Raw genomic sequence first — 26,615 nt, forward strand, 5'->3', positions numbered from 1 at the left:
TGGGCCTGAACCCTTCTTGTTCCCGTTTGGGCCCCCCATCCTTTGACTACGTGCCCTGACTTCTCTTTCCAGTTTGGCCCCACAGCCTTTGCCTTCCAGGCCTGGCCACTTACCTTTCTTATTCCAGTTTTGGTCCCCCAGCTTTCCTGGCCTGTCCCCTAACTCTTCTCCTTCCAGTTTTGGCACCCCAGCCTTTGCCTTCCTGGCCTGGTCCAAAACACTTTTCTTTCCAGTTTTTGGCTCCTAAACTTTGTCTTCTAGAACTGGCCTCGAACGCTTCTGGTTCCAGTTTTGGCCCCCCAGGTTTGGCCTTCCAGGTCTGGCCCCGAACCCTTCTCGTTCAAGTTTGGGACCCTAGCCTTCCCCTGCCAGGCCTGGAGCCAAACCCCTATTGTTCTGGTATTGGCCCCCCAGCCTTTGCCTTCCAGGCCTGGCCCTGAGTCCTTCTCTGTCCAATTTTGGCCCCCCCCACATTTCCTTCCAGGCCTGGCCCATCTTTCGTCTCCTTTCATTTGGGACCGCCTCCCCCCCTCCCCCGGCCTTTGCCTTCCGGTCTGGCCCCGAACTCTTCTCGTTCTAGTTTTGCCCCCGCAAGCCTTTGCCTTCCAGGCCTGGCTCCCCAGCCTTTGCCTTCAAGACCTTGCCCCAAATCCTTCTATTTCCAGTTTTGGCCCCCAACTTAGACCTTCCAAGCCTGACCCCGAACCCTTCTCGTCCCAGTTTTAGGCCCCAAGCTTTGGCCTTCCGGGCCTGTCAACGATCCCTTCTCATTCCAGTTTTGGCCCCAAAGTCTTTGCTTTCCTGGCCTGGCCACCAATACTTCCCGTTGCAGTTTTGGCTCCCCCAGCCTTTGCCCTCCAGGCCTGGCCCCCCCAGTCTTCGGCTTACATGTTTGGTCCCTCTGCATTTCCCTTCCAGGCCCAGCCCCGAACCCTACTCTTTCCAGTTTTGGCCCCCCAGCCTTTGCCTTCCAGACCTGGCCTTGAGTCCTTCTGGTTCCAGTTTTGGTCCCTCATCCTTTGCCTTCCTGGCCTGGCCCTGAACCCTTCTCCTTCCAATTTTGGCCCCAGGTCTATGCCTTCCAGCACTTATCATGACCTCTTCTGGTTCCAAGTTTGCCCGCCCCTCCCTCCCGCAATCCTTTGTATTCCAGGCCTGTCACCCAACACTCCTCCTTCCTGGTTTGGCTTCCCAGGCTTTGCTGTCCAGGCCTGGCCCCGAATGCTTCTCTTTCCAGTTTTGTACACCCAGCTCTGGAATTTTGCTTCCAGGTCTGGCCTCGAACCCTTCTCGTTCCAGTTTTGAACCCCAGCCTATCCCTGCCAGGCCTGGAGCCAAGCCCCTATTGTTCTGGTATTGGCCCCCCAGCCTTTGTCTTCCAAGCCTGGCCCCGAACCCTTCTCATTCCAATTAGGGCCAACCATCCTTTGGCATCCTGGTCTGGCCCCGAAACTTTGTCGTTCCAGTTTTGGCCCCCCAACCTTTGCTTTCCTGGCCTGTCGCCCCAGGATTTGCTTTCCAGGCCTGTCCCCGAACCCTTCTCATTCCATTTTGGTCCCCTAGTCTTTACCTTCCAGGCCAGGCCCCGAATCCTTCTCATTCCTGGATTGGCCTCACAGATTTTGCCTTCCAGGCCAGGCCCCAAACCCTTTTTGTTCCAGGATCCGTCCCCCAGCCTTTGCCTCCTGGTCCTGGCCCCAGATGCTTCTCATTCTAGTTTATGCTCATCAACCTTGGCTTTCCAGGTCTGGCCCCCAGCCTTTGCCTTCCAGGCCTGATCCTGAACCCTTCTCAATCCAGTGTTGGCCCCCCAGGCGTTGACTTCCAGGCCTGGCCTCCAACCTTTCTCTTTCCAGTTTTGGCCAACCCCAGCCTTTGCCTTCCAGACCTGGCCCTGAGTCCTTTTGATTCCAGTTTAGGCCCCTCATCCTTTGCCTTCCTGGCCTGGCCCTGAACCCTTCTCATTCCAGTTTTGACCCCAACTCTTTGCCTTCCAGGCCTTATCATGACCATGACCGTGTGTCTAGCCTGGGAGGGCAAGAGAAAGGCAAGAGTAAGCTCCCGAGCCAAACCCCCGGGTTTCCCCTGCCGGCTCACCCCGGCACCTTGTCGACGACCCCAACACCCCCGCCCGCACTCGGCCCGGATAGAGTCCCATCCCAGTGCCTTGGGACAGACCCCACGAGGCCGATCCTGGGAGGACTGGGAGGGTCTGCTCTGCGGCCAGTGCCTCCCTTGGAAGGGGGACCCGGGGGTGGGGCTGCTCCTTCCCCGGTCAATCGGAGACAACTAGCTTCCTGCACAGAGCCCGGGCCCCTATTCTCCCGAGTGGCCTCACCATCATCACTCTTCTTCCCCCCAGGATTCACTCACTCACCTCACTCACTCTCTCTCACACACACACACACACACACACACAGAGCCCCTCCTCTCTGGGGTAGCAGTGCGGTCCATTCAGTCAGGGGGAAAATCTGGGAGCGGAGTGTGCCCACAGGATAAGAGAGAGGATCCTTAAAGCCAAGGAGAAGCCCTGAGCAACCCTTTTTTGCTTAAACTGGCACAAAAATGCTTCGGGACCAGGCCCGCAAGGCAAAAGTGGTGCGGGGGGCGGGGGCGGTTCCCAGAAGGGAACGTAAGGGTTTGGGGCCAAACCTGCAAGGCTAAGGCTGGGGGGCGGCCCAAATGGGAAGGAAATGATTTGGGGGAAACGGACAAGGCACCCCGGCTCAGCCACTTCTCAGCTAGGTGACTAGGGCCAAGTCACTTAACGTCTCTGGGCCTCAGGTGACTCCTCTGGAAAATGAGGAGTAAGACGGTGAGCCCCACGTGGCACAATTCGATGACACTGGATCTACCCCAGCGCTTAACACAGAACTCTGCACCTATTCAGGACTCAATAAATACTACTGAATGAATGAAAGTGCAGGCCGGGGACAAGGTTAGCTTAGGGGAAAATGTTAGGCTAGGGGAGAAGGTTAAGCCAGGGAAAAGGTTTGGTCTGGTGAAAAGGTGAGGTGAGTTAGAAAAGTTAGACCAGGAGAAAAGGTTTGGCTAGGGGAAAAGGTCAGGTCAGGAGAAAAGGTGTGGCTTGGGGAAAAGGTTAGGCCCACACATAAGGTTTGGCTAGAAGAAAAGGACAGGCCAGGAGAAAATGTTTGACTAGGGGAAAGGGTAAGCCAGAGAAAAAGGTTAGGGAAAATTAGGGTAAAACTAAGGTGTCCCATCCGTCCTCTCTTGAAGCCTCCTGAGAAGAATCCTCCTCCTCCTCTTGCTGATCTGGGGGAAGAGAGGAGGAGGCCTTTTCCTCCAGGAACTGGCTGTCCGGCAGCTGGGTCCGGGAGCCTTCCCTGGCGACGACGCTGGCTACTCCGATGGTCCTCCCACCCCGCTGCTCCCCTGCCCAACCCCCAATGACTCACGTGCAGCTCCTCACTCAACTCGGCTCTGTCAAGCATGGGGTGGCCCCACGGAGGGGCAGTTGTCTCCAGCTAGCCGAGATGGCCAGGGAAGCCCCGGCATGCCCCATCGGGTTTCTGGCCTGGGAGGGCAAGAGAAAGGCAAGAGTGAGCTCCCCAGCCACATGCCCTGGGTTTGCCTTGCCGGCTCACCCCGGCACCTCGTCGTCGTCCCCCCGACCCCCGCCTGCACTCGGACCGGAAAGAGTCCAATCCCAGTCCCTTGGGATAGACCCTGCGAGGCCGAGCCTGGGCAGATAGGGTCAGCTCTGGGGCCAGTGCCTCCCTCGGAAGGGGGGCTCGGGGGTGGGGCTTCTCTGTCCCTGGCCAATCGGAGAGAACTCGCTTCCTGCACAGAGCCCGGGCACCTTTTCTCCCCTGAGTGGCCTCAGCCTCATCACTCTTCTTCCCACCAGGATTCACAGACACACACACGCACACTTCTCTTTGGGGCAGCAATGCGGTCCATTCAGTCAGAGGGAAATTCTGGGAGGAGGGTGTGCCCACAGGACAAGATAGAGGATCCTCAAAGCCCAGGAGAAGCACTGAGCAACCCTTTTTTTCTTCAACTGGCACAAAAATGGTTCAGGACCAGGCCCGCAAGACAAAAGCTGGGGGAGGGGCCTCCCATAATGGAACGTAAGGGTTTGGGGCCAAACCTGAAAGGCTAAGCCTGGGGAGCCCAAACGGGAAGGAAAGGATTTGGGGGAAACAGGCAAGGCGCCCCGGCTCTGCCTCTTCTCAGCTAGGTTACTGGGGCCAAGTCACTTAACGTCTCTGGGCCTCAGGTGACTCCTCTGGAAAATGAGGAGTAAGACGGTGAGCCCCACGTGGCACAATCCGATGACCCTGGATCTACCACAGCGTATAGCACAGTGCTCTGCACATATTCAGCACTCAAAAAATACTACTGAATGAATGAAAGTGCAGGCCGGGGTCAAGGTTATCGTAGGGGAAAATGTTAGGCTAGGGGAGCAGGGGACAGGAGGGTAAAAGGTTGGTCTGCGGCACAGGTTTAGACCACGGGAAAGGCTTTGGCCAGGGGAGAAGGTTAGGCCAGAGAAAAAGGGCAGGGCAGGTGAAAAAGGTGAGGCCAGAAAATAATTTTAGGCCAAGAGAAAAGGTTAGGCCGGGAGAAAAGGTTAGGCCGGGAGAAAAGGTTACGCCAGGGAACAAGGTCAAGCCAGGAGAAACCGTTGGGCTAGGAGAAAAGGTTTGGCGAGGGGAAAAGGTCAGTCCAGGGAAAAAGGTTAGGGCAGAATAAAAAGATTAGGACAGGAGAAAAGGTGAGGCCGGGAGAAAAGGAGAGGCCGGGAGAAAAGGTGAAGCCGGGAGGAAAGGTTTGGCCAGGAGAACAGGATTGCCTAGGGAAAAAGGTTGGGCTAGGAGAAAATGTTTGCCTAGAGGAAAAGGTTGGGCTGGGGGAAAAGGTTTGGCCAGGAGAAAAATTTAGGCCAGGAGAAAAGGTTAGGCCGGGAGAAAAAGTTCGGCCGGGAGAAAAGGTTAGGCCGGGAGAAAAGGTTAGGCCGGGAGAAAAGGTTAGGTCGGGAGAAAAGGTTAGGCCGGGAGGAAACGTTAGGCCAGGAGGAAAGGTTAGGCCGGGAGGAAAGGTTAGGCCGGGAGGAAAGGTTAGGCCAGGGATAAAGGGTTGGCCAGGAGAACAGGTTTGCCTAGGGGAAAAGGTCAGGCTAGGAGAAAACGTTTGCCTAGAGGAAAAGGTTGCGCTCAGGGAAAAGTTTAGGCCAGGAGAAAAAGTTAGGCCGGGAGAAAAGGCTAGGCCGGGAGAAAAGGTTAGGCTGGGAGAAAAGGTTAGGCCGGGAGATAAGGTTAGGCCGGGAGATAAGGTTAGGCCGGGAGAAAAGGTTAGGCCGGGAGAAAAGGTTAGGCCAGGGAAACAGATTGGCTAGGGGAAAAGGTTGGGCTAGAAGAAAAAGGTCTCGCTAGGGGAAAAGGTTAAGCCAGGGAAAAAGTTGGGCCTGGCGAAAAGCCGAGGTGAGTTGGAAAAGTTTAGCCAGGGGCAAAGGTCAGGCCCGGAGTAGAGGTGAGGCCAGGAGAACAGATTTGGCTAGGGAAAAGCTCAGGCCAGGTGAAAAGGTCAGACCAGGAGAAAAGGTTAAGCCAGGGAAAAAGTTTGGACAGGCCAAAAGGTGAGGCGAGTTGGAAAGGTTTGGTAAGGAGCAAAGTTTAGACAGGAGGACAAGTGAGGCCAGGAGAAAAGGTTTGGCTAGGCGAAAAGGTTAGGCCAGGCAAAACGTTTAACTAGAGGAAAAGGTCAGACAAGCGGAAAAGGTTGGGCTAGGCGAAAAGGTGAGGTGAGTTGGAAAGGTGAGGTCAGGTGCAAAGGTGAGACGGGGGAAAGGTTAGACCAGGAGAAAAAAGTTGGCCGAGGAGAAAAGGTTTGCCCAGGAGAAAAGGTGAGGCCGGGAAGAAAGGTTAGGCCAGGGAAACAGTTTGGCTGGGGAAAAGGTTAGGAGAGGAGAAAAGGTTTGGCTAGGAGAGAAGGTCAGGCCAGAAGAAAAGGTGTGGCTAGGGGAAAAGGTTAGGCCAGGAGAAAAGGTTTCGCTAGGTGAAAAGGTTAGGACAGAAGAAAAGGTTTGGCTAGGAGAAAGGTTTGGCTAGCGAAAAGTTTTGGCTAGGTGAACAGGTCAGGCCAGAAGAAAAGGTTTGGCTAGGAGAAAAGGTCAGACGGGGAGAAAAGGTTTGGCTAGGAGAAAAGGTTAGGCCAGGGACAAAGGTTTGTCCAGGAGAAAAAGTTAGGCCAGCAGAAAAGGTTGAGCTAGGGAAATGGTTTGCTAAGGGGAAAGGTTTAGGCCAGGAGAAATGGTTTGGCTAGGGGAAAAGGTTAAGCCAGGGAAAAAGGTTAGGGATCATTAGGGGAAAACTAAGGTGACCCGTCCGTCCTCTCTTGAAGCCTCCTGAGAAGAATCTAACTCCTCCGCCTGCTGATCTGGGGGAAGAGAGGAGGAGCCCTTTTCCTCCAGGAACTGGCTGTCCAGCACCTCGGTCCGGGTGCCTTCCCTGACGAGGACGAGGAATACTCCGATGGTCCTCCCACCCTGTGGCCCCCCTCCAATGACTCACGTGCAGCTCCTCACTCGACTCGGCTCTGTCAAGCACGGGGTGGCCCCGCGGAGGGGCAGCAGCCTCCAGCTAGCCCGAGATGGCCAGGGAAGCGCCGGCACGCCCCACCGGGTTTCTGGCCTGGGATGGCAAGAGAAACGCAAGAGTGAGCTCCCCAGCCACACTCCCTGAGTATCCCCTGCCGGTTCACCCTGGCAGCTCGTTGTAGTCCCGTCCACCCCCACCCTCACTCGGCTCGGAAAGAGTCCCATCCCAGTCCCTTGGGACAGACCCCGCGGGCCGATCCTGGGTGGGCCGGGAGGTTCTGCTCTGGGGCCAGCGCCTCCCGCGGAAGGGGGAACCGGGGGTGGGGCTGCACCGTCCCTGGCCAATCGGAGTCAACTCGCTTTCTGCACAGAGCCCGGGCCCCTATTCTCCCCTGAGTGGCCTCAGCCTCATCACTCTTTTTCCCCCCAGGATTCACACAAACACACACACACCCACCCACCCACCCCCTCTTTGAGGTAGCAGTACGGTCCATTTAGTCAGAGGGAAAATCTGGGAGTGGAGTGTGCCCACAGGATAAGAGAGAGGGTCCTCAAAACCGAGGAGAAGCCCTGATCACCCGTTTTTGCTTAAACTGGCACAAAAATGGTTCGGGACCAGGCCCGCAAGGCAAAAGTGGGATGGGGGTGGGGGAGGGGCCCCGAAGTGTACATAAGGGTTTGGGGCCAAACCTGCAAGGCTAAGGCTGGGGAGGCCCAAATGGGTAGGAAAGGATTTGGGGGAAACGGGCAACACAGCCCGGCTCCACCACTTTTCAGCTAGGTGACTGGGGCAAGTCACTTAACGTCTCTGGACCTAAGGTAACTCCTCCGGAAAATGGGGAGTAAGACGGTGAACCCCACATGTCACAGTCCGACGACCCTGGATCTAGCCCAGCGCTTAGAACAGGGCATTGCACGTGGATAGCGCTCAATAAATACCACTGAAGGAATGAAAGTGCAGGCCGGGGACAAGGTTAGCCAAGGGGAAAATGTTAGGCTAGGGGAGCAGGGGACAGGAGGGGGAAAGGTTCATCTGTGGCACAGGTTTAGGCCACGGGAAAATGTTTGGCCAGGGGAAAAGGTTAGGCCAGAGAAAAAGGGCAGGCCAGGAGAAAAATGTCAGGCCAGAAGAAAAATTTAAGCCAAGAGAAAAGATTAGGCCAGGAGAAATTGTTAGGCCGGGAGAAAAGGTTAGGCTGGGAGAAAAAGTTACGCCAGGGAACAAGGTCAGGCCAAGAGAAAACGTTGGGCTAGGAGAAAAGGTTTGGGGAGGGGAAATGTTCAGCCCAGGGAAAAAGGTTAGGCCAGGAGAAAAGTTTAGGCCAGCAGAAAAGGTGAGGCCGGGAGAAAAGGTTAGTCCGGAAAGAAAGGTTTGGCCAGGGAAAAAGGTTTGCCCAGGAGAACAGGTTTGCCTAGGGAAAAAGGTTGGGCTAGGAGAAAATGTTTGCTTAGAGGAAAGGTTTGGGCTCGGGGAAAAGGTTTGGCCAGGAGATAATGTTAGGCCAGGAGAAAAGTTTAGGCCGGGCTGGAAAGGTTAGGCCGGGCTGGAAAGGTTAGGCCGGGCTGGAAAGGTTAGGCCGGGCTGGAAAGGTTAAGCCGGGCGGAAAGGTTAGGCCAGGCGGAAAGGTTAGGCCAGGGAAAATGTTTGGCTAGGAGAAAAGGTTGGGCTAGAAGAAAAAGGTCTCGCTAGGGGAAAAGGTTAAGCCAGGGAAAAAGTTGGGCCTGGCAAAAAGCCGAGGTGGGTTGGAAAAGTTTAGCCGGGGGCAAAGGTAGGCCCGGAGAAGAGGTGAGGCCAGGAGAACAGATTTGGCTAGGGAAAAGCTCAGGCCAGGAGAAAAGGTCAGACCAGGAGGAAAGGTCAAGCCAGGGAAAAGGTTTGGCCTGGCCAAAAGGTGAGGTGAGTTGGAAAGGTTCGCTCAGGGGCAAAGGTTAGACAGGGGGACAGGTGAGGCCAGGAGAAAAGGTTTGGCTAGGCGAAAATGCTAGGCCAGGGAAAAAGTTTGGCTAGAGGAAAAGGTCAGAAGAGGGGAAAAGGTTTGCCTAGGTGAAAAGGTGAGGTGAGTTGGAAAGGTGAGGTCAGGGGCAAAGGTGAGACGGGGGAAAGGTTAGGCCAGGAGAAAAAGGTTAGCCGAGGAGAAAAGGTTTGCCCAGGAGAAAAGGTTAGGCCGGGAAGAAAGGATAGGCCAGGGAAACAGTTTGGCTAGGGGAAAAGGTCAGGCCAGGAGAAAAGGTCTGGCTAGGGGAAAAGGTCAGACAAGGAGAAAAGGTTTGGCTGGGAGAAAAGGTCAGGCCAGAAAAAAAGGTCTGGCTAGCGGAAAAGGTTTGGCTAGGCGAAAAGGTTTGGCTAGGCGAAAAGGTTTGGCTAGGCGAAAAGGTTTGGCTAGGAGAAAAGGTTTGGCTAGGCGAAAAGATTAGGCCAGGGAAAAGTTGTGGCTAGGAGAAAAGGTCAGGCCAGAGAAAAGGTCAGGCCAGAGAAAAGGTTTGGCTAGGGGAAAAGGTTGGCTAGGTGAAAAGTTTTGGCTAGGAGAAAAGGTCAGGCCAGAAGAAAAGGTTAGGCTAGGAGAAAAGGATAGGCCAGAAGAAAAGGTTTGGCTAGGAGAAAAGCTCAGGCCAGGAGAAAAGATTAGGCCAGGGAAAAAGGTTTGTCCAGGAGAAAAAGTTAGGCCAGCAGAAAAGGTTGAGCTAGGGAAAAGGTTTGCCAAGGGAAAAAGTTGAGGCTAGGAGAAAAGGTTTAGCTAGGGGAAAAGGTTAAGCTAGGGGAAAAGTTTAAGCCAGGGAAAAAGGTTAGGGATCATTAGGGGAAAACTAAGGTGACCCATGCGTCCTCTCTTCAAGCCTCCTGAGAAGAATCCTGCTCCTCCTGCTGATCTGGGGGAAGAGAGGAGGAGGCCTTTTCCTCCAGGAACTGGCTGTCCGGCAGCTCGGTCCAGGAGCGTTTCCTGGCAACGACGAGGGCTACTCCGATGGTCCTCCCACCCCGATACCCCCCATCCATGACTCACGTGCAGCTCCTCACTCGACTCAGCTCTGCGAAGTACAGGGTGGCGCCGCGGAGGGGCAGCAGCCTCCAGCTAGCCCAAGATGGGCAGGGAACTCCCGGCACGCCCCACTGGGTGTCTGGCCTGGGAGGGTAAGAGAAAGGCAAGAGTGAGCTCCCCAGCCACACTCCCTGGGTTTGCCCTGCCGGTTCATCCCGGCACCTCGTCGTTGTCCCCCCCACCCCGGCCCACACTCGGCCCGGAAAGTGTCCCATCCCAGTCCCTTGGGAAAGACCCCGCGGGGCCGATCCTGGGCGGACCGGGAGGGTCTGCTCTGGGGCCAGCGCCTCCCTCGGAAGGGGGACCTGGGAGTGGGGCTGCTGTGTCCCCGGCCAATCAGAGAAAACTCGCTTCCTGCACAGAGCCCGGGCCCCTGTGCTCCCCTGAGTGGCCTCAGCCTCATCACTCTTCTTCCCCGCAGGATTCAGACAAACACACACACATACACACATACACCCGCTCCTCCTTGGGGTAGCAGTGCGGTCCATTCAGTCAGAGGGAAAATCTGGGAGTGGAGTGTGCCCACAATACAAGGGAGAGGATCCTCAAAGCCGAGGAGAAGCCCTGAGCAACCCTTTTTTGCTAAACTGGCACAAAAATGGTTCGGGACCAGGCCCACAAGGCAAAGGTGGGGCGGGGGGCGGGCGGGTCCCAGAAGGGAACGTAAGGGTCGGGGGCCAACCTGCAAGGCTAAGGCTGGGGGGGACTCAATGGGAAGGAAAGGATTTGGGGGAAACGGGCAAGGCACCCCGGTCTGCAACCTCTCAGCTAAGTGACTGGGGGCAAGTCACTTAATGTCTCTGGGCCTCAGGTAACTCCTCCGGAAAATGGGCTGTAAGACGATGAGCCCCAAGTGGCACAGTCCGGTGACCCTGGATCTAGCCCAGCGCTTAGAACAGGGCTCTGCACATGGCCAGTGCTTGATAAATACCACTGAAGGAATGAAAGTGCTGGCCGGGGACAAGGTTAGCCTAGGGGAAAATGTTAGGCATGGGGAGGAGGGGACAGGAGGGGAAAAGGTTGTCTGTGGCACAGGTTTAGGCCACGGCAAAAGGTTCGGCCAGGGGAAAAGGTTAGGCCGGGAGAAAAGGTGAGGCCGGGAGAAAAGGTTATGCCAGGGAACAAGGTCAGGCCAGGAGAAAACGTTGGGCTAGGAGAAAAGGTATGGCGAGGGGAAAAGGTCAGCCCAGGGAAAAAGGTTAGGCCAGGAGAAAAGGTTAAGCCAGGAGAAAAAGGTTAGGCCAGGAGAAAAGGTACGGTCAGCATAAAAGGTGAGGCCGGGAGAAAAGGTTAGGCCGGTAGAAAAGTTGAGATCGGGAGGAAAGGTTTGGCCGGGAGGAAAGCTTTGGCTAGCGAAAAGGTTTTGGCCAGAAGAACAGGTTTGTCCAGGGAAAAAAGTTGGGCTAGGAAAAAACGTTTGCCTAGAGGAAAAAGCTGGGCTCGGCGAAAAGGTTTGGCAGGAGAAAAGTTAGGCCGGGAGAAAAGGTTAGGCCGGGAGGAAAGGTTAGGCCGGGAGGAAAGGTTAGGCCGGGAGGAAAGGTGAGGCCGGGAGGAAAGGTTAGGCTGGGAGGAAAGGTGAGGCCGGGAGGAAAGGTGAGGCCGGGAGGAAAGGTGAGGCCGGTAGAAAAGTTGAGACCGGGAAGAAAGCCTTAGCAGGGAGGAAAGCTGTGGCTAGCGAAAATGTTTTGGCCAGGAGAACACTTTGCCTAGGGAAAAAGGTTGGGCTAGGCGAAAATGTTTGCCTAGAGGAAAAAGCTGGGCTCGGCGAAAAGGTTTAGCCAGGAGAAAAAGTTAGGCCGGGAGAAAAGGTTAGGCCGGGAGGAAAGGTTAGGCCGGGAGGAAAGGTTAGGCCGGGAGGAAAGGTTAGGCCAAGGAAACAGTCTGGCTAGCGGAAAAGGTTAGGTTAGAAGAAAAAGGTTTCGCTAGGGGAAAAGGTTAAGCCATGGAAAAGGTTTGGCCTGGCGAAAAGCAGAGGTGAGTTGGAAAAATTTAGCCAGGGGAAAAGTTCAGGCCCGGAGAAACGGTGAGGCCAGGAGAACAGATTTGGCTAGGGAAAAGCTCAGGCCAGGAGAAGAGGTTATGCCAGGGAAAAAGTTTGGCCTGGTCAAAAGGTGAGGTGAGTTGGAAAGGTTCGCTCAGGGGCAAGGTTAGACAGGGGGACAGGTGAGGCCAGGAGAAAAGGTTTGGCTCGGCAAAAAGGTTAGGGGAGGGAAAAAGTTTGGCTAGAGAAAAAGGTCAGACAAGGGGAAAAGGTTTGGCTAGGTGAAAAGGTGAGCTGAGTTGGAAAGGTGAGGTCGCGGCAAAGGTGAGATGGGGGGAAAGGTTAGGCCAGGAGAAAAAAGTTAGCCGAGGAGAAAAGGTTTGACCTGGAGAAAAGGTTAGGCCAGGGAAACAGTTTGCCTAGGGGAAAAGGTTAGGCCAGGAGAAAAGCTCAGACTAGCAGAAAAGGTCAGAATAGCAGAAAAGGTCAGACTAGCAGAAAAGGTCAGGCCAGGAGAAACAAGTGCGCCGAGGAGAAAAGCTGGGCCCACGACCAAATGTTAGGCCGAGAGAAAGGGTGAGGCCGGGAGAAAAGCTCAGACTAGCAGAAAAGGTCAGACTGGCAGAAAAGGTCAGATTAGAAGAAAAGGTCAGATCAGCAGAAAAGCTCAGAGGAGCCGAAAAAGTCAGACTAACCGAAAAGGTCAGAATAGCAGAAAAGCTCAGACTAGCAGAAAAGGTCAGACTAGCAGAAACGGTCAGGCCAAGAGAAAACAGTGAGCCAAAGAGGAAAGCGGAGCCCACGCCCAAAGGTCAAGCTGGGAGAAAAGGGGAGACCGGGAGCAAAACTCAGACTAGCAGAAAAGCTCAGACTAGCAGAAAAGGTCAGACCAGCAGAAAAGGTCAGACCAGCAGAAAAGGTCAGGCCAAGAGAAAAAAGGGAGCCGAGGAGAAAAGCTGGGCCCAGGACAAAAGGTTAGGCCGGGAGAAAAGCTCAGACTAGCAGAAAACATCAGACTAGCAGAAAAGCTCACACTAGCCGAAAAGGTCAGACTAGCAGAAATGGTCAGGCCAGGAGAAAAATAGTGAGCCAAGAAGGAAAGCGGGGCCCACCACCAAAGGTCAGGCCGGGAGAAAAGGGGAGACCGGGAGCAAAGCTCAGACCAGCAGATAAGGTCAGACTAGCAGAAAAGGTCAGACCAGTAGAAAAGGTCAGACTAGCAGAAATGGTCAGACTAGCGGAAAAGGTCAGGGCAGGAGAACCAAGTGAGCTGAGGAGAAAAGGTGGGCCCACGACCAAAGATTAGGCCGGGAGAAAAGGTTAGGCCAGGAGAAAAGCTCAGACTAGCAGAAAAGCTCAGACCAGCAGAAAAGGTCAGACTAGCAGAAAAGGTCAGACTAGCAGAAACGGTCAGGCCAAGAGAAAATAGTGAGCTGAAGAAGAAAGCGGGGCCCACGACCAAAGGTCAGGCCGGGAGAAAAGGGGAGGCCGGGAGAAAACCTCAGACTAGCCGAAAAGGTCAGACTAGCAGAAACGGTCAGGCCAGGAGAAAAAAGCGTGCCAAGGAGGAAAGCTGGGCCCACGACCAAAGGTCAGGCCTGGAGAAAAGGGGAGGCCGGGAGCCAAGGCTGGGCAAGGGAAAAAGGTCAGGTGAGGGACAAAGGGGAGGGCAGGGGCCAAGGGGAGACCGGGGACAGGGGAGGCCAGGAGAAACCGGGAGGCCCGAAGAAAAGGTGAAGCCAGGGAAAAAGGTCAGAGGAGTAGAAAAGGGGGGCCCCGGAACAAAGGTTTGGCCCGGGAAAACAGATCAGACCAGGAGAAAAAGGTCAGGCTGGGAGCAAAGGCTTGGCCGGGAGAAAAGGTCAGACCAGCCGAAAAGGTCCGACGAGGAGCAAAGGCTGGGCGAGGGAAAAAGGGGAGGCCAGAAAACAAAGGAAGCCAAGGAGGAAAGGTGGGCCCCAGAGAAGGGCAGGGGAGGCCGGGAAGCAAGGGGAGGCCAGGCAAAGAGTGGGGCGGCGAGGGGACAAGGGGAGGCCGGGAGCAAAGGGCGGGCCAGGAGACAAAAGGTCCGACGAGGGCAAGAGGGCAAGCCCGGGAAACAAGGGCAGGCCAGGAGCCAAGGTGGGGCGAGGGCAAGGAGGGCGGGCTAAAGAGGGGACAAAGCAGGGGAGCCGTCGGGCCGGGGGGGGTGGCGGCCGGCTCCTGCGAGGCGGCAGCAGAAGAAAGGGGAGAAGAAACAGCCGCCTCCTGGGCGGCCGGCTGGTCTGCGGCTAGGGAGGCCGAGGCGGAGGTGGAGGTGCAGGCAGAGGAGGCGGAGGAGGAGGCGGACGGCTGCTCCGCCAGGGCCCCGTGGGCCAGCCGCTTGGGGCCAGGACAATTCCCCCAGCCGGCGGCGACGGCGACGACGGGGGGTGAGTCGGAGGATCCTGCCTCCCGCCCCCTCCCCCCCCCACAGGACTCACGGGCAGCGCCTCTCCTCCCGCGACGGGGCTCAGGGAAGAAGCAGCATGGGATGGCCCCTCCAAGGGCCAGGCAGCAGCCTGCAGCGGGCTCCAGCTGGCCGGGGCAACCCCGGCACACTCCACCGGGGTTGGGGCCTGGGAGGGCAAGAGAAAGAAAGGCCAGAGTGAGTGAGCGAGTGAGTGAGCTCCCACCTCCACCCTGGCTGGGGGGGTGCCCCTGCCCTCCCGCGGCTCCTCAGCCGGGCCTCGCCCCGCCCCGGCCGCCCTCAGCCCGGAAAGAGGCCCAGATGCACGGAGCGGGAGGGTCTCCTCGGAGGGGCCTGCACTACCCTGGGAGAGGAGGGGGACCCACCCCTCGAAGGGGCCCAGGCGGGGAGGCGGGGAGGGGAGCCGGGCAGACTGAGGCAGGGGGGAGGCCAGGCCGCAGGCCAACGGGGGGATCGGGATCGGCTCGGTCCCCGTCCAAGGCGAGAGGACTCGCTGGCCGCACGGAAGGGGGCGCCTGGGCTCCCTGGAGGGGCCTGCGCCTCATCCCGCCACAAGTCCCCCAGATGGACACACACCCCCGCCCCGCCCCCTTGCTCTCTGGGGTAGCAGCGCAGGGGGTCACGCAGGGAGAGGCCAAAGCGGGGAGGGCAGTCCGCCCCCAGGAGAAGAGTGAGGCTCCCCCAAGCCGACCAGCGGCAGCGAGCCCCCGGCGGGGGCTGCCACGGGCCCCACCATGGGGTGGGGGCCGAGCCCGCCGGCCCAAAGTGGGGGGGCGGGGACCCAGAGGGGAACGCTCGGGGCTTGGGGCCAAAGCGGCAAGGCGAAGGGCGCAAGGGGGGGGCTGTGGCCAAGGGGAGGCGAGGGCAACCGGGGAGACCCGTGGAACCAGTCAGGCCCGGGGCGGGGGGGACCCATGAGGGCGAGGGAAGAGGGCAGCCATGGGGAGAAGGCGGTGAGATGGGGAGAACAACAGCCGAGGGGAGACTGGGGGCGGGGCGGCTTGGGGGCAAGGGGAAGCCGGGAGAAAAAACAGTGAGCCCAGGACAAAAGGGGGGGCAGGAGAAAAGGGGGGGCCGGGAAGAAAGGGGAGGCCCGAGACACAGTTGGACTCGGGCAAGTGAGGAGGCCGGGGGAAAGGGGGGCGCCCGGGGTCAAGGGGAGGCCCGGGAAGAAAGGTTGGCGAGAGGAAAAGGTCAGGCGAGGGGAAATGGGGGGGTCAGTTGGCAAAGGTTGGGGTGGGGGCCAAAGGGAGACAGGGGGTTCTCGGGAGGCACCGAGAAAGGGGAGGCTCAGGGAAAAGGGGAGAGGCCAGGAGCAAAGGTCAGGGCCGGAGAAAAGATGGGGCGAGGGCCCCAGGTGGGGCTGGAGGAGAAGGGGAAGGCCGGGAAAAAGTGGAGCCGGGTGAAAAGGGGATGGGAGGGGGCAAAGGGGAGACAGGGGGAAAGGGAGGTAGGGCGGGAGAAAGGGGGTGGCTAGGGAAAAAGGTCAGGCTGGCAGCAAAGGTCTGGCTGGGAGCCAAGGTGGCGCTAGGGGGACAAGGGGGAGCCAGGGAAACAGGGGAGGCAAAAGGAGGGGACAGCTCAGCCTCCTGAGAAGAAGAAGAAGAAGAAGAAGAAGAAGAAGAAGAAGAAGAAGAAGAAGAAGAAGAAGAAGAGGAAGAAGAATCCTCCTCCTCCTCCTCCTCCTCCTCCTGCTGACCTGGGGGAAGCCAGTGAGGAGGCCTTTTCTTCCAGGAACGGACGGTCCAGCATCCCGGGGAAGGAGCTTGGCCTGGCAACGACGCGGGCTACTCCGACGGAACTTGCCCCGCTCCCCTGCCCCACCCCATGACTCACGGCCAGCTCCTCACTCGACTCGGCTCGGTCCAGCACGCGGTGGCCCCGCTGAGGGGCGGCAGCCTCCAGGTAGTCTGAGGTGGCCAGGGAGCCCCCGGCACGCCCCACCGGGCATCTGGCCTGGGAGGCAAAGAGACAGGCAAGAGTGAGCTCTGCAGCCACGCTCCCGGAATTGCCCCTGGCGGCGCACCCTAGCAGCGCGCCGTCGTCATCCTCCCCGCCCACCCACGCCCGTGCTCGGCCCGGAAAAGGTCCCGCCCCGGTCCCTTGAGGAGAGACCCCGCGAGGCCGAGCCGGGGCAGACCGAGAGGGTCTGCTCTGGGGCCGTCGCCTCCCTCCGAAGGGGGACCCGGGGGTGGGGCTGCTCCGTCACAGGGCCATCGGTGATAATGCGCATCCTGTGCGGAGCCCGGGCCCCTGGGCTTCCCTGAGGGGCCTCGGCCTCCTCACTCTGCTTCCCCCCAGGATTCACACCCACCCACCCTTCTCCTCTTTGGGGCAGCAGTGCAGTCCAGTCAATCAGAGGGAAACTCTGGCAATGGACTCGGCTCACAGTACTAGAGAGATGATCCGCAAAGCCCAGGACAAGCACTGAGGAACCTAGTGGTTCTTCAGCTGGCACAAAAATGGTGCGGGACCAGGCCCGCAAGGCCAAAGCCGGTCGGGGGGGGGGGGTGGCGCAAGGCTAAGGCTAGGGGGGGAGGGCCCGATGGCAAGGAAAGGATTGGAGGGAAACGGGCAAGGCGCCCGGCTCCGCCACCCCTCGGCTAGGGGACTGGGGGCGGCTCACTTAACCGCTCTGGGCCTCAGGGTACTCCTCTGGCAAAGGGGCAGGAAGCCGGGGAGCCCCACGGGGCACAGGGCCACGATCCTAGATTGAGCCCAGCGCTGACAACAGGGCTCTGCGCAGAACCCGCGCTCACTTAATGCGACAGAAGGAATGAGAGGGCGGGTCGGGGACCAGGGGAGCCCAGGGGAAAACGGGAGGCGAGGGGAGCAGGGGACAGGAGGGGTAAGGGTGCGTCTGCGGCACGGCCTGAGGCCGCGGGGAAAGGTTCCGCCAGGGGAAAGGGTGTGGCCAGGGACAAAGCACAGGCCAGGAGCAAACGGGAAGGGAGTTAGACAAGTGAGGCCAGGAGAAGAGGTCGCGGCAGGAGACAAGGAGATTCGAGGAAAAAGGTTAGGCCCGGGAAAACAGGGCAGACCAGGACAAAGGCTGAGACCGGGAGAAAAGGTCTGGCCAGGAGAACCAACTAAGCCGAAGAGAAAAGCTGGGCCCACGACAAAAGGTTAGGCCGGAAGAAAAGGTGAGGCAGGGAGCAAAGCTTTGGCCAGGAGAATAGGTCAGGCCAGGAGAAAAGGTCAGACTAGCAGAAAAGGTCAGACTAGCAGAAAAGGTCAGACTAGCAGAAAAGGTCAGGCCAGGAGAAACAAGTGAGCCAAGAAGAAAAGCTGGGCCCACGACCAAAGGTTAGGCCGGGAGAAAGGGTGAGGCCGGGAGCAAAGGTCAGGCCCGGAGAAAAAAGTGAACCAAAGAGGAAAGCGGGGCCCACGACAAAAGGTCAGGCCGGGAGAAAAGGCTAGGCCAGGAGAAAAGCTCAGACCAGCAGAAAAGGTCAGACGAGCGGAAAAGCTCAGACGAGCAGAAAAGGTCAGACGAGCGGAAAAGCTCAGACGAGCAGAAAAGGTCAGGCCAAGAGAAAAAAGTAAGCCGTGGAGAAAGGTGGGCCCAGGACAAAAGGTTAGGCCGGGAGAAAAGCTCAGACTAGCAGAAACGGTCAGACTAGCAGAAACGCTCAGGCCAAGAGAAAAAAGTGAGCCGAAGAGGAAAGCGGGGCCCATGACCAAAGGTCAGGCCGGGAGAAAAGATGAGGCCGGGAGGAAAGCTCAGACTAGCAGAAAAGCTCAGACTAGCAGAAAAGGTCAGACAAGCGGAAAAGGTCAGGCCAGCGGAAAAGCTCAGACTAGCAGAAACGGTCAGACTAGCAGAAACGGTCAGGCCAGGAGAAAAAAGCGTGCCGAGGAGGAAAGCTGGGCCCACGACAAAAGGTCAGGCCGGGAGAAAAGGGGAGGCTGGGAGCCAAGGTTGGGCAAGGGAAATAGGTGAGGTGAGGGACAAAGGTGAGGGCAGGGGCCAAGGGGAGACCGGGGAACAGGGGAGGCCAGGAGAAACCGGGAGGCCCGAAGAAAAGGTGAAGTCATTCATTCATTCATTCATTCAATAGTATTTATTGAGCGCTTACTATGTCCAGAGCACTGTACTAAGCGCTTGGGATGAACAAGTCGGCAACAGATAGAGACAGTCCCTGCCGTTTGACGGGCTTACAGTCTAATCGGGGGAGATGGACCCCAGAGCCAAGGTTTGGCCCGGGAAAACGGATCAGACCAGGAGCAAAAGGTCAAGCCAGGAGCAAAGGTGGGGCCGGGGGAAAAGTTAGGCCAGGAGCAAAGGTTTGGCCGGGAGCAAAGTTTTGGCCGGGAGCAAAGGCCAGACCCGCCGAAAAGGTCCAACAAGGAGCAAAGGCTGGGCGAGGGAAAAAGGGGAGGCCAGAACAACAAAGGGAGTCGAGGAAGAAAGGGGGGCCCGGAGAAAAGGGGGCACTCGAGGAAACAATCGGCGCCCGGGTTCAAGGTCAAACCCGGAGCCGAGGGGAGGCCAGGAAACAAGACGGGGCTTGGGGCCAAGGGGAGGCCCAGACCAAAGGCGAGGGCCAGAGCCAGGGTTGTTTGCGCGGAAGGCAAAAGGGTCGGGCCGGGAAAGAGGTCGTGCCCGGACGTTGCCAAGGCGGGCCGAGGCCACAACGTGGGGCTAGGCCAAAATGGGAGGTGGGGAGGGGGAAAAGGGAGGCCAGAAGCGACAAGGGAAACGGACCGAGCAGAACCGGTTGGGCCGGAAGCAAAGGGGGGAGGCCGGCAAGAAAGGGGAGGCCGGGGAGCCAACTGGGCGAGGGGAAGATGGGAGGCCATGAGCAAAGGGGAGCCCGCAGGCCTCCAAGGTGAGGGGAGGGAGCAAAGGGCAGACCCGCCGCCAAGCTGGGGCAAGGGCCAAAGGTGGGGCGAGGGGGGAAAAAAGGTCCGACCCAGGGCCAAGGCTGGGCTGGGAGCCCAAGGGGAAGGGGAGGGAGCCAAGGGCAGGCCAGGAACCGAGGGGACGGCAGGAGCCAAGGGGAGGCGAGGAGAAAAGGTGGGCCCCGGAGAAGAGCAGGGGAGGCCGGGAAGCAAGGGGAGGCCAGGAGAGAAAAGGTCCGACAAGGGCAAGAGGGGAAGCCCGGGAAACAAGGGCAGGGCAGGCCAGGAGCCAAGGTGGGGCGAGGGCAAGGAGGGCGGGCTAAAGAGGGGACAAAGCGAGGGAGCCGTCAGGCCGGGGGGGGGGGCGGCCGGCTCCTGCGAGGCGGCAGCAGAAGAAAGAGGGAGAAGAAGCAGCCGCCTCCTGGGTGGCCTGCTGGTCTGTGGCTAGGGAGGCCGAGGCGGAGGTGGAGGCGGAGGAGGCGGACGGCTGCTCCACCAGGCCCTGGCGGGCCAGCCTCTCGGGGCCAGGAGCCTTCTCCCAGTGGCGGCGATGACGACGACAGGGGCGACTCGGAGGATCCTGCCCCCCGCACCCCGGCAATGACTCACGTGCAGCGCCTCTCCTCCCGCGACTGGGCTCAGGGAAGAAGCAGCACGGGGTGGCCCCTCCGAGGGCCGGGCAGCAGCCTGCAGCGGGCTCCAGCTGCCCAGGGCACCGGGGTTGGGGCCTGGGAGGGCAAGAGAAAGAAAAGCCAGAGTGAGCAAGCGAGCCAGCCAGCTCCCGCCTCCACCCTGGCTGGGGGGGGGTGGGGGGAGGGCACCGCCTGCCCTCCCGCAGCTCCTCAGCCAGGCCCCACCCCACCCCGGCCGCCCTCAGCCCAGAAAGAGGCCCAGCTGAGCTCCTCGGGGGGGCCTGCGCTGCCCCTGGGAGAGTTGGGGGGCCCACCCCTCGAAGCGGCCCAGGCGAGGAGGCGGGGAGGGGAGCCGGCCAGACTGAGGCAGGGGGGAGGCTGGGCCACAGGCCAAGGCGGGGGTCGGGATCGGCTCGGTCCCCGGCCAAGCCGAGAGGACTGGCTGGCCGCACGGAGATGGGGCGCCTGGGCTCCCTGGAGGGGCCTGCCCCTCATCCGGCCTGAGTACCCCAGACAAACAGACAGACACCCCCGCCCCGCCCCCTTGCTCTCTGGGGTAGCAGCGCAGGGGTCACGCAGGGAGAGGCCAAAGCGGGGAGGGCAGTCCTCCCCCAGGAGAAGACCGAGGCTCCTCCAAGCCGACGAGCAGCAACGAGCCCTCGGCGGGGGCTGCCACGGGCCCCACCATGGGGCGGGAGCCGAACCCGCCAGCCCAAAGTGCGGGGGGGGGGACCCAGAGGGCAACGCTCAGGGCTAGGGGCCAAAGCGGCCTGGCAAAGGCAGCAAGGGGGGGGGGCGCTGGGGCCAAGGGGAGGCAAGGGCAACCGGGGAGACCCGTGGAACCGGTCAGGCCCGTGGGGGGGACCCGTGAGGCCGAGGGAAGAAGGGCGGCCACGGGGAGAAGAACAGCCGAGGCGAGGGGAGACCGGGGGCCTGGGGGCTGGGGGGCAAGGGGAGGCCGGGAGGAAAAGACAGTGAGCCCAGGACAAAAGAGGGGGCAGGAGAAAAGGGGGGGCCGGGAAGAAAGGGGAGGCCCGGGAAGAAAGGTTGGCGAGAGGAAAAGGTCAGGCGAGGGGAAATGGGCGGGGCAGTTGGCAAAGGTAGGGCGAGGGCCAAGGGGAGACAGGGGGCCACGGGAGGCACCGAGAAAGGGGAGACTCAAGGAAAATGGGAGAGGCCAGGAGCAAAGCCAGGGCTGGAGCAAAGATGGGGCGAGGGCCCCAGGTGGGGCTGGAGGAGAAGGTGAAGCCCGGGAAAAAGTGGGGCCAGGTGAAAAGGGGATGGGAGGGGGCAAAGGGGAGACAGGGGGAAAGGGACTTAGGCCGGGAGAAAGGGGGTGGCTGGGAAAAAGGTCAGGCCGGGAGCTAAGGTCGGGCCCGGAACAAAGGGGTGCTAGGGGGACAAGGGGGAGCCAGGGAAACAGGGGAGGCAAAAGGAGGGGACAACTCAGGGGACCCGTCCGGCCTCTCTTGAAGCCTCCTGAGAAGAAGAAGAAGAAGAAAAAGAAGAAGAATCCTCCTCCTCCTGCGGACCTGGGGGAAGCCAGTGAGGAGGCCTTTTCCTAAAGGAAGGGGCGGTCCAGCAGCTCGGGGCGGTAGCCTGGCAGGGTGACGACGCAGGCTACTCCGACGGAACTTGCCCCCCTCCCCCGCCCCGCCCATGACTCACGGCCAGCTCCTCACTCGACTCGGCTCGGTCCAGCACGCGGTGGCCCCGCAGAGGTGCGGCAGCCTCCAGCTAGACCGAGGTGGCCAGGGAACCCCCGGCACGCCCCACCGGGCATCGGGCCTGGGAGGCAAAGAGACAGGCAAGAGTGAGCTCCGCAGCCACGCTCCCAGGGTTGCCCCTGCCGGCTCACCCCGGCATCGCGCCGTCGTCGTCTCCGCGGCACGCCCACGCCCGCGCTCGGCCCGGAAAGGGTCCCATCCCGCTCCCTTAGGGAGACACTCCGCGAGGCCGAGCCTGGGCGGACAGAGAGGGTCTGCTCTGGGGCTGGCGCCTCCCTCCGAAGGGGGACCCGGGGGTGGGGCTGCTCCGCCACAGGGCCAATCGGGGAGAAGGCGCATCCTGTGCGGAGCCCGGGCCCCTGGGCTTCCCTGAGGAGCCTCAGCCTCCTCACTCTGCTTCCCCCCAGGATTCACACCCACCCACCCTTCTCCTCTTTGGGGCAGCAGTGCAGTCCAGTCAATCAGAGGGAAACTCTGGCAATGGAGTCGGCTCACAGTACAAGAGAGATGATCCGCAAAACCCAGGACAAACACTGAGGAACCCTGTGGTTCTTCAGCTGGCACAAAAATGGGGTGGGACCAGGCCCACAAGGCCAAAGCCGGTCGGGGGGGGGGGCGCAAGGCTAAGGCTGGCGGGGGGAGGGCCCGATGGCAAGGAAAGGATTGGAGGGAAACGGGCAAGGCGCCCGGCTCCGCCACCCCTCGGCTAGGGGACTGGGGGCGGCTCACTTAACGGCTCTGGGCCTCAGGGGACTCCTCTGGGAAAGGGGGAGGAAGCAGGGGAGCCCCAAAGGGCACAGGGCCACGATCCGGGATCGAGCCCAGTGCTGACAACAGGGCTCTGCACAGAGTCCGCGCTCACTAAATGCGACGCAAGGAATGAAAGGGGGGGGCGGGACAAGGTGAGCCTAAGGGAAAATGGGAGGCGAGGGGAGCAGGGAACAGGAGGGGAAAGGGTGCGTCTGCGGCATGGCCTGAGGCCGCGGGGAAAAGTTCCGCCAGGGGAAAGGGTGAGGCCAGGGACAAAGCGCAGGCCAGGAGCAAAGGGGAGGGGAGTTAGCCAAGTGAGGCCAGGAGAAGAGGTCTCGGCAGGAGAGAAAAAGGGAGGCAAGGAAAAAGGTTAGGCCCGGGAAAACAGGGCCCACCAGGACAACGGCTGAGGCCGGGAGAAAAGGTCAAGCCAGGAGAAACAAGTGAGCCAAGAAGAAAAGCTGGGCCCACGACCCAAGGTTAGGCCGCAAGAAAAGGTGAGGCCGGGAGAGAAGCTCAGACTAGCAGAAAAGCTCAGACTAGCAGAAAAGGTCAGACCAGCAGAAAAGGTCAGGCCAGGAGAAAAGCTCAGACTAGCAGAAATGGTCAGACTAGCGGAAAAGGTCAGGCCAAGAGAAAAAAGTGAGCCGAGGAGAAAAGCTGGGCCCAGGACAAAAGGTTAGGCCGGGAGAAAAGCTAGACTATCAGAAAAGGTCAGACTAGCAGAAAAGCTCAGATTAGCCCAAAAGGTCAGACTAGCAGAAACGGTCAGGCCAAGAGAAAAAAGTGAGCCGAGAAGGAAAGCAGGGCCCACGACCAAAGGTCAGGCCGGGAGAAAAGGGGAGGCCGGGAGCAAAGCTCAGACTAGCAGAAAAGCTCAGACTAGCAGAAAAGGTCAGACTAGCAGGAAAGGTCAGACCAGCAGAAAGGCTCAGACTAGCAGAAAAGGTCAGACTAGCAGAAAAGCTCAGACTAGCAGAAAAGCTCAGACTAGAGGAAAAGGTCGGGCCATCAGAAAAGCTCAGACTAGCAGAAACGGTCAGACTAGGGGAAAAGGTGAGGCCAGGAGAAACAAGTGAGCCGAGGAGAAATGCTGGGCCCACTACCAAAGGTTAGGCCGGGAGAAAAGGTGAGGCCAGGAGAAAAGCTCAGACTAGCAGAAAAGCTCAGACTAGCAGAAAAGGTCAGACTAGCAGAAAAGGTCAGACTATCGGAAAAGGTCAGACTAGCGGAAAAGGTCAGACTAGCGGAAAAGGTCAGACTAGCAGAAAAGGTCAGACTAGCAGAAACGATCAGGCCAGGAGAAAAAAGTGAGCCGAAGGGGAAAGCGCGGCCCACGACCAAAGGTTAGGCCGGGAGAAAACGGGAGGCCGGGAGAAAAGCTCAGACTAGCTGAAAAGGTCAGACTAGCAGAAAAGGTCAGGCCAGGAGAAAAAAGTGAGCTGAGGGGAAAGCTGGGCCCACGACAAAAGTCAGGCCGGGAGAAAAGGGGAGAGCGGGAGCCGAGGGTTGGCAGGGAAAAAGGTGAGGTGAGGGACAAAGGTGAGGGCAGGGCCAAGGGGAGACCGGGGACAGGGAGAGGCCAGAGAAACCGGGAGGCCCGAAGAAAAGGTGAAGCCAGGGAAAAAGGTCAGAGGAGGAGAAAGGGGGGCCCCGGAGAAAAGGTTTGGCCCGGGAAAACGGATCAGACCAGGAGCAAAAGGTCAGGCCGGGAGCAAAGGTGGGGCCGGGAGAAAAGTTAGGCCAGGAGCAAGGTTTGTCCGGGAGCAAAGGTTTGGCCGGGAGCAAAGTCAGACAGCTGAAAAGGTCCGACGAGGAGCAAATGCTGGGCGAGGGAAAAAGGGGAAGCCAGAACAACAGGGAGCGAGGAGGAAAGGTGGGCCCCGAGAAGAGCAGGGGAGGCCGGAAGCAAGGGGAGGCCAGGCAAAGAGTGGGGCGGCGAGGGGACAGGGGGAAGGCCGGAGCAAAGGGCGGGCCAGGAGACAAAAGGTCCGACGAGGGCAAGAGGGGAAGCGCCGGGAGCAAGGGCAGGCCAGGAGCCAAGGTGGGGCGAGGGCAAGGAGGGCGGGCTAAAAGAGGGGACAAAGCGGAGGAGCCGTCGCTCCGGGGGGGTGGCCGGCTCCTGCGAGGCGGCAGCATAAGAAAGCGGGAGAAGAAGCAGCCGACTCCTGGGCGGCCTGCTAGTCTGCGGCTAGGGAGGCCGAGGCGGAGGCCGAGGCGGAGGCGGCGGAGGAGGAGGTGGACGGCTGCTCCGCCAGGGCCCGGCGGGCCAGCTGCTCGGGGCGGAGGCTTCCCCGGTGGCGGCGACTACGACGACGACGGGGGCGACTCGGAGGGTCCTGCCCCCCGTCACCCCTCCCCCCATGACTCACGTGCAGCGCCTCTCCTCCCGGACTGGGCTCAGGGAAGAAGCAGCACCGGGTGGCCACTTCGAGGGCCTGCAGCGGGCTCCAGCTGGCCGGGCAACCCGGCACACCCCACCAGGGTTGGGGCCTGGGAGGGCAAGAGAAAGAAAGGCCAGAGTGAGCGAGCGAGCGAGCTCCCGCCTCCACCTTGGCTGGGGGAGGGGGGGCACCAACTGCCCTCCCGCGGCTCCTCAGCCGGGCCCTGCCCCGCCCCGCACCGGCCGCCCTCAGCCCGGAAAGAGGCCCAGCTGCATGGAGCGGGAGGGTCTCCTCGGGGGGGGCCTGCTCTGCCCTGGGAGAGGAGGGGGGCCCGCCCCTCGAAGCGGCCCAGGCGAGGAGGCGGGGAGGGGAGCCGGCCAGACTGAGGCGGGGGGAGGCCGGGCCGCAGGCCAAGGGGGAGTCGGGATCGGCTCGGGGCCTGCGCCTCATCCCGCCACGAGTCCCCAGACGGACACACACCCCCGCCCCGCCCCTTGCTCTCTGGGTAGCAGCGCAGGGGGTCACGCAGGGAGAGGCCAAAGCGGGGAGGGCAGTCCGCCCCCAGGAGAAGAGCGAAGCTCTCCCAATCCGACGAGCGGCAGCGAGCCCCCGGCGGGGCCTGCCACGGTCCCCCCCATGGGGCGGGGCTGAGCTCGCCGGCCCCAAGTGGGGAGGCGGGGACCCAGAGGGAATCCTCAGGGCTTGGAGCCAAAGCGGCAAGGCAAAGGCCGCAAGGCGGGGCGGGGGCCTGGGCCACGGGAGGCGAGGGCAACCGGGGAGACCCGTGGAACCGGTCAGGCCCGGGGGGGGGGGGGAGACCCGTGAGCCGAGGAAGAAGGGCGGCCACGGGGAGAAGGCGGCGAGACGGGAGAAGAAACAGCCGAGGCGAGGGGAGAACGCGGGGGGGCCTTGGGGGAAGGGGAAGCCGGGAGAAAAAAACAGTGAGCCCAGGACAAAAGGGGGGCAGGAGAAAAGGGGGCCGGGAAGAAAGGTTGGCGAGAGGAAAAGGTCAGGCGAGGGGAAATGGGGGGGGCAGTTGGCAAAGGTTGGGGGAGGGGCCAAGGGGAGACAGGGGGCCACGGGAAGCACCGAGAAAGGGGAGGCTCAGGGAAAATGGGAAAGGCCAGGAGCAAGGTCAGGGGCGGGAAAAGATGGGGGAGGGCCCAGGTGGGTGGAGGAGAAGGGGAGGCCGGGAAAAAGGGGGGCCGGGTGAAAAGGGGACGGAGGGGGCAAAGGGGAGACAGGGGAAAGGGAGTTAGGGTGGAGAAAGGGGGTGGCTAGGGAAAAAGGTCAGGCCGGGAGCAAAGGTCGGGCTGGGAGCAAAAGGTTCGGCCGGAGCAAAGGTGGCGCGACGTGGGACAAGGGAGTCAGGGAAACAGGGGAGGCAAAAGGAGGGGACAACTCAAGGGACCCATCCGTCCGCTACTGAAACCTGAGAAGAAGACAAAGAAGACGAAGAAAAATCCTCCTCCTTCTCCTCCTCCTCCTACTGCGGATCTGGGGGAAGCCACTGAGGAGGCCTTTTCCTCCAGGAACCGGCGGTCCAGCAGCTCGGGGCGGGAGCCTGGCCAGGCGATGACACGGGCTACTCTGATGGAACTCCCTGCCCCCCGCCCCCCCATGACTCACGGGCAGCTCCAACTCGGCTCGGTCCAGCACGCGGTGACCCCGCGGAGGGGCTGCAGCCTCCAGCTAGACCGAGGTGGCCAGGGAACCCCCGGCAAGCCCCACCGGGCGTCGGGCCTGGAAGGCAAAGAGACAGGCAAGAGTGAGCTCCCCAGCCACGCTGCCGGGATTGCCCCTGCCGGCTCACCCCGGCAGTGCGTCGTTGTCGTCCCCGCGCTTGCCCCCGCCCGTTCTCGGCCTGGAAAGGGTCCCGTCCCGGTCCCTTGGGGAGAGACCCCGCGAGGCCGAGCCTGGGCGGACAGAGAGGGTCTGCTCTGGGGCTGGCGCCTCCCTCTGAAGGAGGACCCGGGGGTGGGGCTGCTCCACCACAGGGCCAATCGGGGAGAAGGTGCATCCTGCACGGAGCCCGGGCCCCTGGGCTTCCCTGAGGGCCCTCGGCCTCGTCACTCTGCTTCCCCCCAGAATTCACACCCACCCACCCTTCTCCTCTTTGGGGCAACAGTGCAGTCCAGTCAATCAGAGGGAAACTCTGGCAATGGAGTCGGCTCACAGTACAAGAGAGATGATCCGCAAAACCCAGGACAAGCACTGAGGAACCCCATGGTTCTTCAGCTGGCACAA

Source organism: Ornithorhynchus anatinus, chromosome 20 (assembly GCF_004115215.2).
Source record: "Ornithorhynchus anatinus isolate Pmale09 chromosome 20, mOrnAna1.pri.v4, whole genome shotgun sequence".
Classification (NCBI taxonomy): Eukaryota; Metazoa; Chordata; class Mammalia; order Monotremata; family Ornithorhynchidae; genus Ornithorhynchus; species Ornithorhynchus anatinus.